Source organism: Frieseomelitta varia, unplaced genomic scaffold, assembly GCF_011392965.1.
Source record: "Frieseomelitta varia isolate USP_RPSP 00005682 unplaced genomic scaffold, Fvar_1.2 scaffold_285, whole genome shotgun sequence".
In the NCBI taxonomy this organism is placed as follows: domain Eukaryota; kingdom Metazoa; phylum Arthropoda; class Insecta; order Hymenoptera; family Apidae; genus Frieseomelitta; species Frieseomelitta varia.
Window position 1 is genome coordinate 542,030 of NW_025110018.1, and position 8,658 is coordinate 550,687.

The 8,658-nt window shown below is 45.3% G+C and overlaps 1 pseudogene; it reads right to left on the reverse strand.

The window, feature by feature from the left end:
- Positions 1-1,557: 1,557 nt before the first annotated feature.
- LOC122529322 lies at positions 1,558-6,229 on the reverse strand (annotated as a pseudogene).
- Between the last annotated feature and the right edge of the window lie 2,429 nt (positions 6,230-8,658).

Below are 8,658 nucleotides of genomic sequence, written 5' to 3' on the forward strand. Positions count from 1 at the left end.
ACGTACATACATATTGCCCCGGAAGGAAGCAATCGGTTCTCTTTGAGAAGCTTCGAAATGCGACGCGGTTCAATTATTTGCGTGACATTCGTTAAGTAACAATTACTCACTTTTTCACATCGACTGTTGCTTCTAGAATACTCTCTCTCTCTCTCTCTCTTTCTCTGTCTTTTTTGCATATATGTATTACGCGTCTCGGAGGAGCGATCAATCTATAAATTGCTACTCGTTATTACACTAAATTTCAACTTTGTTCTTTGTGCAATTTGTCGTGAAACAAGAATCTGAAAAATTACGATCGCTAATAGCTAGAAAGCCTCATGCAGAAATATTAAACGGAAGTAAATCTCAAGGTATCGCGCTGACCCACAGTTCTCAAAGCACATTGTACAGGAATAAAAATGATTTACAAGACAGAAGCGATAGAACAACGACTCGGAGGAAAATTTTTCTGTTGCGTAAAAAGAGCAACTACTGCTTTTACTTCTTTTTCTCTTTTCCTCCCTTTTTTTTGTTTTTTTTTTTTTTTTTTAAGGGAAACCAACGTTCAAGAAACGTGACTGGAACGCGCACAACGCGTTCTGAAAACGACACACTTTGGCAACTTTTCGTTCTGCTAGATCTTTCGGTAGATCATTATAACGGGCAAGGAAGAAGTTCCCTCCCCCATTTCGCCGCGAACGGCGGAGGGTGAAATCGTTGGAAAGTGTAGAAACATCCGGTCGGGGTTTCGAGACGACTTCTTGACCTTGCGACTACTCGTCCTCGGCGAGCAGTCGCGCTCGTTTCCGTCGACGTGAAACTACCGTGCAAACGCGATTGAAAACGCGCTCTCCGAGTCGTGAAAATATGAGTCGTGAGACTCGACTGCAGAAACTGGGGACGGCTTTGGGAACGGATTCACGTTCGACGACGAGCCAACAAATTCCTGTAACCGCGTCCACATGTTTCCCTCGGCAACATACTTCTCTTTCGATGTCGAGTGAAATTTGCAAATTGTTCATCGAACGTTGAAAGTTTGCGAAAAGTCAACGTCTCGCGGCAAATAAAATTCGCGCGTCGACATTTATGAATCATCCATTATGAATCAGGACCGCGCGCGTCGATCGTAACGCGTAACGAGGCGTTACGAACGAACGAACGAGCAGGATGTAACGCGCGACGCGTCGCAGCTACATCGATCAACAATTTAATCTTCAATTACACGGGAAACGATATAACGCGGTACTTTGAAAGTAAGATGATAACTTGGCGAGTTGCGCCGTTGTTTAATCGTCCAACGGAGTTCAGTAGTCGCGCGTCGCGATAGTCAGACTGCTCAAGTTCGCAACAATTGAAACGATATTAATAACAACTTGCAAACTGGTTTAACGGCGAGCTTGCTGTTCAAGCTTCGCGCTGTCGTTCTTTCGAAAAATTCCTTCGTTTTCATTTTTTTTTTCGACGAAATTCGCTTTCGATCGAAAATCTGTCAATCCGAATTTTTGTCTATTCTATTGAGGAATTTTTCATCAAACGATCGTCTCTTGACTAGTTTGGATAATTTCGATCTGACAACTACAAAGGGATTGACTCGTTTGGCGGAGCGATACGTGGTAAGACACAGAATGTACATACGCAAATACACAATATGTATAGGAGAATAGATATATTCAGGTAGTAACTTACCGTAATGGTCAGACCCACAATGGATTGGTGGGGAATGGTCGCGATTACTCGCTCGGCCGGTCGATCGAGTGTTGCCGTTCATTACGAAACGGGTCACATCGCCTCTTAGTTTCACAGTTTAAAGCACGATGACCCCACTTTTCCAGTGTGTTGGTGTGTCTCTGGTGTGTGTTTGTCAGAAAGTCGAGGTGACACGTGCAGTGGCGAGGCACGAGTCGCAACTCTGGCGGCCCCCACGTGACGTGTCATGTGCGTACCCGCATGAAACAGGAGCAGGTGCCATTGTCGGCAACGGTCCAATTAAAAATGAACGAGACAATGGGATCGGATGGGTTGCGAGCCGACTGAAACGTGGACCAGCCTTGTGTCTCTCGCGATTCACGCGTTTGTTCATCGCGAACTGTTCCAGGAAAAGAATCTGGGATAGATCTGGATAGATCGCTGCCGGGAGAGAACGAACAAATGAGATCAAGAATTACGTTAACAGATTGTTAACGTGTTGTCGAGGAACCTTCGAACCAATTCACCAAAGCAATTCTCGCTAAATATGAACAGACGTTTTAAAGATCGCGGATCAGATAGAAATGAAGTTTCGATCGAGACGTCTATTCAAAATGTGTAGGCGTTGTTGATCGACGGAGGATTACGTTCAAGAGCGTATATATAACAGAGCATACGTTTACGTACGAAACGTCACGTGCAAACACTCGTCTAAAAAAGAGAGAGAGTTAAACTAGAATTAAAAATGAACTTTGACACTAAACACTAGCTAGTAGCGAAACGTGCAATGCAATGCAATCACTTACGAAGACAAAATCACTGCGAGACTCTGCTTGCAAAGTGCTTGGGACGCAGCTTTCGCAAGAACGTGAATCGGCGGAGATCGGGACGTTGGATCATTCTCGTCTCCAATCATCGGGACGACATCAGTCGGAAGGAAGACAGAATCGGGAGCGCGTCGAAGGATCCGAAACGATGGAGAGCCCGAGCGACGAAAAAGAGGATCTCGAGGTCCGTCGTGCCGATGCAATCGACGAATCGACGAAACGAGACACTCGAATCGAATCGAATCGAATCGAATCGAAACGAAACGAATCGAAACGAGTCGAAACGAATCGAAACGAATCGAATCTACCCCGTCCCCTCGCCGACCCCCTAACTTACCCTCCCTTCCCCTCACCCCCGATCGAATGGGATCAGTTCGTACGTACGGGCAGTGGCAGTTGACTGTAGCAGTTGAGTGCGAGACAGTAACACGCGCAACGTCGAAACAGCATCCAAGAGAAGCTCGTGATAAGGGGTTGTTGACTGTGCGGATGCGGACGTTAGACTGAAGCGGTGGGATAGGATCACTTGGAGGATCGTGTTGGACGGTCATTGGCGATCGGGAGTGGCTCCGACTTGATTTCGCGGGACGCATGCGCGCCCCCTTTTTCAACCAAAAGACCCCACTAACAGCTCAGGCGTTTTCCACCTTGCTTCGTCTCCCCCTGGCTAGAGCCACCAACACACTATTCGCCCGAGCGCGCCCTCCGACTAAAGGGTAGGGTGGATAGGTGATACGGTGACGAGACACCTATATGTTCGGTATATCGGCTCCATCCGAGAGGGAGAGAGGGAGGGTGGCAGGGAGGGAGGGAGGTTGGCAGGGAGGGTGGGAGAGAGGGAAGAAGGAAGGGAAACTTTGAGAGGCACAGAGGAAACGGTGCGCGCGCGAGAGAGAGTTTCGATCCTTCCACTTCTTACTTCTCTCGTAACGTCGTCCGAAGAATGGTCGAGAGGGTCTACTTCCTCTCCGGTTGGAACTTGGCCCGAGAAATTCGCTCGTGAAACGTACGACTTTCGCGTCTTTTTTTTTCGCGACGCGATCGTTCGCGGTTATTAGCCACGTCGCGGTTCGTTTCTCTCTCTCTCTCTCTCTCTCTCTCTCTAGTCGATCGCACCACGGATCCTCCCGAAAATACAAAGATATCTTTGTGCGGAGAAATTAAAATTGAAATTAGACAACTATGTGCGATAATTCGATCGATGATCGATAATTAACCGACGTACGATATACAATTGGCAATTGTCAATTTCTCTCTTGCCCTCTTTTCTTCTCTTTTTCTTTCCTTCTTTCTCTGGCAATATCAACTATCGATGCTCGATCGAAAAGGAAATCCAACGACAATAAAAAATTTCGTAGGGGGCCGACCGGAGCAGAAGGTTAACGTTAAAATGCGCGCATGGATACGGACAGGGACGAAAAGGGAGGGCGTCAAGCGTCGAGAGCAAAAGAATGAAAGAGGGTGAGAGAGAGAGAGAGAGAGAGAGAGAGAGAGGGGGGGGGAAGTAATAATTGGTTCTAGTACTTCCCTCCAGGTTCTATTTACTATTTATTCCTTGCTAAATCTTTGATTGCGTCGGATGGGGATAGGTGGATAGACGATATCGGTTCTAGAGAGGGGATTGGAAAGAAGAGAGGTGAGGTGCGCGCGCGTTTTCCAGGCTCCCTCCCTTTCTACGATCGTACATCGACGAAGAGAAAGATAAAAAAGGATCCGTCGCGCCTTTTCCCTCCTTCTGGATTGCTGGTAAGGAGGCGAAAGGGAATTTTCACAACGGAAGAAATTTTCTCGCCAGGCGCCCAGAAGAAGGGAGTATCCTTGCGACGCCGAGTGTCGCTCGCTTTCGCAAAACTTGTTTAGAATGGATTAGCAGTGGACCGACGACTGCTCGGCGATATTTTTCGTTTTTCGTTCGCCAAAACTCGCGACTCGATTCGGGACTGGTTCTGGACGATGAAACTATTAAAAAAAGAATGAAAAAACTATTTACGCAAGTTGATACGAGACCGTAGTAGAATATAGTATCGGTTTATCGATAATAACGCGAATAAGAGCAGATTCTCGCAGGGTGAGTAAACTTTGGGGTGCGATTGTGTCCCGATTTTCCCATCCTTCGACAAACTGTCCAGTAAAATGAAGGAAATCTTGTCTCCTATCGGCGCTAATAAGCGAAAAATGACACGCGACAAGGCCGACGATCACTATATCCGGTGACGCTGTATTTTCGGGGAATAATAACGCAGATCGCAAGGGTATGATCGCGTGTCGCGTGATTGAATGCCGAACGAATGAATGCTTTTAACAGACGCGTATACTTGTCGCGTGATCTATAGACGAAAATGGTAGGTTCATCTGGTAGGACAAGCACGTATTTATACGCGCCATACGTCTAAGCTATTATTCGCCAATAGCGAATACACTGTTTAATCATAGCTGTTACTGTTTAATCATAGCTGCTACGTGCGCGGTGTGGAACGCGGTGATTGAAAAAAGAGAAGTTGGAAAGAAAAGGGAGACCAGTGGAAGAGCAATTAATCGTCTTCCTCGTCGACGTTACAAAATTCTTTAAATCGAAAACCGTGATCGATACGATGACGAAAAGATAGGTTAGACGGGGACAAGACGGGGGCAGCCAAATTGCACGTGATAACGTCGGTAACGCGATTATCGGATCAGAATCACACAGCGTCCCTCTATCATTTGAACGTTGAATGAACAGACGTATCACGTATCGTCGCGTCCTGTCGCATGATTTAGGCACTTTATGCAGGAAGAGGTCCAGTGTACAAATCCTCACACAGTCACGTGTCCAGGTGGATATACACGCGTCCGTCTCTCGGCCGCAGAAGCGTGATTTGTCAACCAATGAAAGGGGATGAGGGCTAGTTAGAGCCGTATTCATTACAAATTACAGACCGTGGACTGGTTTTATGATACCGCAGGAACGCGAGGCATATACGCAAGCCCAAAGCCGCGCGGCGCTTGTTTCGCGGTATGCCCCCTTTTAATCCGCCACAAACGTTCATTTTCTGGTCAATTATTGCTAATTTTCGTTAGAACCAAGAATTTGCAACCCGTCTGTCGGCTGTCCGGGGGATGGCCAGGCCAGGCATGAAATCTAAGCGTTCTCCGGCTCGTCCGAAGCGGCGTAAAGGGGCTGCTGATTTGCCTTTCTGTTTCCGCGTTTTCGAGCCCATTCATCGTCGATCCTGCTGTTTTTGGCAGCCCGTCCGAAAACACCGTCCAAGAAAAGCAAACCGACGAAACTGCGCGTTTGTAACGAGATTACAATCGACAATGAGCTTCAATCATCTTTTCCGTAAATTGACTTTTTTCTCTGAATCACTATTTGGAAATCCACGGTGTTAGTTTTACTACATGTATATAGCGCATATTCGTTCGATTGTTTGATTCGTAATACTACTAGCTACTATTGCTTACTTTGGTATACATCTACCGTAAATACCGTAAAGACTAGAATCTCCGATCGAGCGACTGTTGAGAAAAAAAGATCCGACTGTATTCTCCTACACTTTGCGAAAATCAATTTGCGAAGAGTTGCAACGATCGTAGAATCGAAAAGGAAAGAAGAGAAAGGAAAACAAAAATAGATGGATTGCGTTTGCTAATGTACGCCTGTATATTGCTCATATTTGCACGTGAGATAGTAAAAACTCGTCTCAATCTCGTATCCGGGGTAACAATCTCGTCCGTGTCGTGTCACGCTTACACATGGTCGTAAAATCCGGGGGGATCCAATAAAATTATAGGATCGACACGCCAACATCACGCCGAGATCAAACATCGTGCGAACAATTCCGCTCGATTTTTTCGTCCAACGTTCGTAAAAGCTTGCTCGGGAATTTCGTACGTCGTATTTCAACGATTGTGATAAAAATTGAGAACTATCGCGGAAAACTGCGTCCGGTACGTACGATGGTCATTGGATCGATTACTATTCACTTGACGCTTAAAGCGCCGCAGTGTTTACGAATTTACGAGTTACGAGAAATATACAATTCATATACAAATAAAATAAGACAACTCCTGTGTGGAATTTTCTGAAAATTTTTCACGATCTCGATAGTTTAGAGTTTAACTTTCTAAATTCCCCAATTATTCGCGCTTAAATAAGCGTGTGCTAATCAATTTTTTTCTTTATCGTTTTTACTTTTACAATCTTTTTAAGAAAGTTATATTTGATGTATTTTTGTGTGCGTGTGTGTGTGTGTGTGTGTGTAATATTCTTCGAAACAAGTGAAACTGTGTGAAAAGGCACATGTCGCGAAAAATACAAATGCATTCCTATTTCTACACAAGTATATGAAAACGCATTTAGGCGGGTGCAGTGCTTTAAATGTTAAAAACGTTGCTCATAATCACGACAGAGGAACGAACCTTTCGAAATATCGTAGCTCGAGTTCGCTTGATTAACGAACGTTGAGTAAAAAATTAAAACGTTCCCACTCGTCGATATCGCGTTGCACGGATCTAGGGGGAGAAAAAAGAGTGATCCGCGTGCAGGCAAAACACGAGAGCACTCGTGTAGCGACAGTTTACGATCGATTACCCTGTTTAAACGCGTGAATTAATTCATTAATATCGCAACGAAACATTCATAACGAAAGGTGACGTTGTCTTTGCACATAAAACAGGCTCCCCCGGCTGCTCTTTCGACGTTACGCACGCAGCTAAAACACGTCCGACTCGTTAAACAGGGCCAAAGCCGTCGAGTCGTGTCGTGTCGAGTCGAGTCGAGTCGAGTCGAGTCGAGTCGAGTCGAATATCGTCAACCGTCACGTCGAAATTATGCAGCATGGCAGTTTGGACAATTTTCCAGCCGTTTAAACCGCAATATCTTCCCGGCTGGCGACGTCCACTCGTCCAGCCCCTTCTTCCTTTCGCTAGCACCCGGCCAGTAGACGAGCTTGAAACTCTACTGTGCGATCGGCACCCTCTCGCGCGCGTCTACCAACGTCACTTCCACTATTTTTCATCGCCTTTTCCGCGCAGCAGATTTGGAAATTATGCAAATCTCGCGAGGACGACGAGGACTGCGAGCACCGATCGACCCGTCAAGAAGTATTCCTTCACCGCCAGTATGCGTTCTTCGCCCGTCATCATCTTCTCGCTACGAGGCCTCCAGTCCTCGTTCCATCTAGCCTCTCTCTCGTTACACAACTTTCACTCGCCATCTTCCCACCAATCTCTCCTTCGTTATGTTTAATTTCACGTTTCACTTCTCCATCTATAGGTAATTTTCATTCTACTGGGAATTATTACCGTCGCTGTGATTTTACAACGCACAGTCTTGTCTTTCAACGAGAACCAAAGCTTCGTTTCGTTAGTAAAATGTGGGACAAAACGTTGTTTCTCATTTACGTACTCTCGCCACAACTTGCATCGCTCTCTTCGATAAAGCGATTGACAAACGTTCTGTCCTGGTAGTTTGGTCTTAATTTGGCGTAATTTTCGCCAATCACAGAGACGATTTAATTCGTTTAATACGTAACGGCGAGTTAACAACAATCGAGAAAAATTTCGTTTTAAAATTTCGTTTCGGTTAGAAACGCGATGGTGTTACACGACGTTGAAGATGTTGTTGACCACCTCGCAGCCTTGCTTTAAGCGTCCATTAACGCGAACTGATCGACGTTAAAGTTTTTATGAATAAGCGAAACGGCAGGCTCGTCGCGCACCGTGTATTTCTATTAATGAACCAAGTTCATTCTTCAACAACGAGAATTATCGTCCGCGTTCGCTGACAACGCGGAGATAAAATGTAATTATTCGCCGATGTTTTTAAGCATAACAACGTGTATATCGATGATCGTCCGATATTTTTACGAGCTTTTATCGTTCGGCGTTTTCTACGACGAAAATGAATGCATCAAAAACATTTTTTTTTCTGTTTTTTTTTTTTTTTTTTTTTTTTTTTTTTTATTCAATGGAGTACAGTATCGTCGAAAAATACGCGAAGAGTGTAGGTTACGAGCACGATTGATGATTCCGCGACTTGGAACGATCAATGCCGAAAATTGCGTGCTCGTAAATAATCGAGCAGTGAATTGAAAATGACGGCATACTCACGGGTCAAAAAAAAAAAAAAAAAGAAAGAAGGGGACGATTTAAAAGTGTGAAACGAGTATACGATAAAACTTGC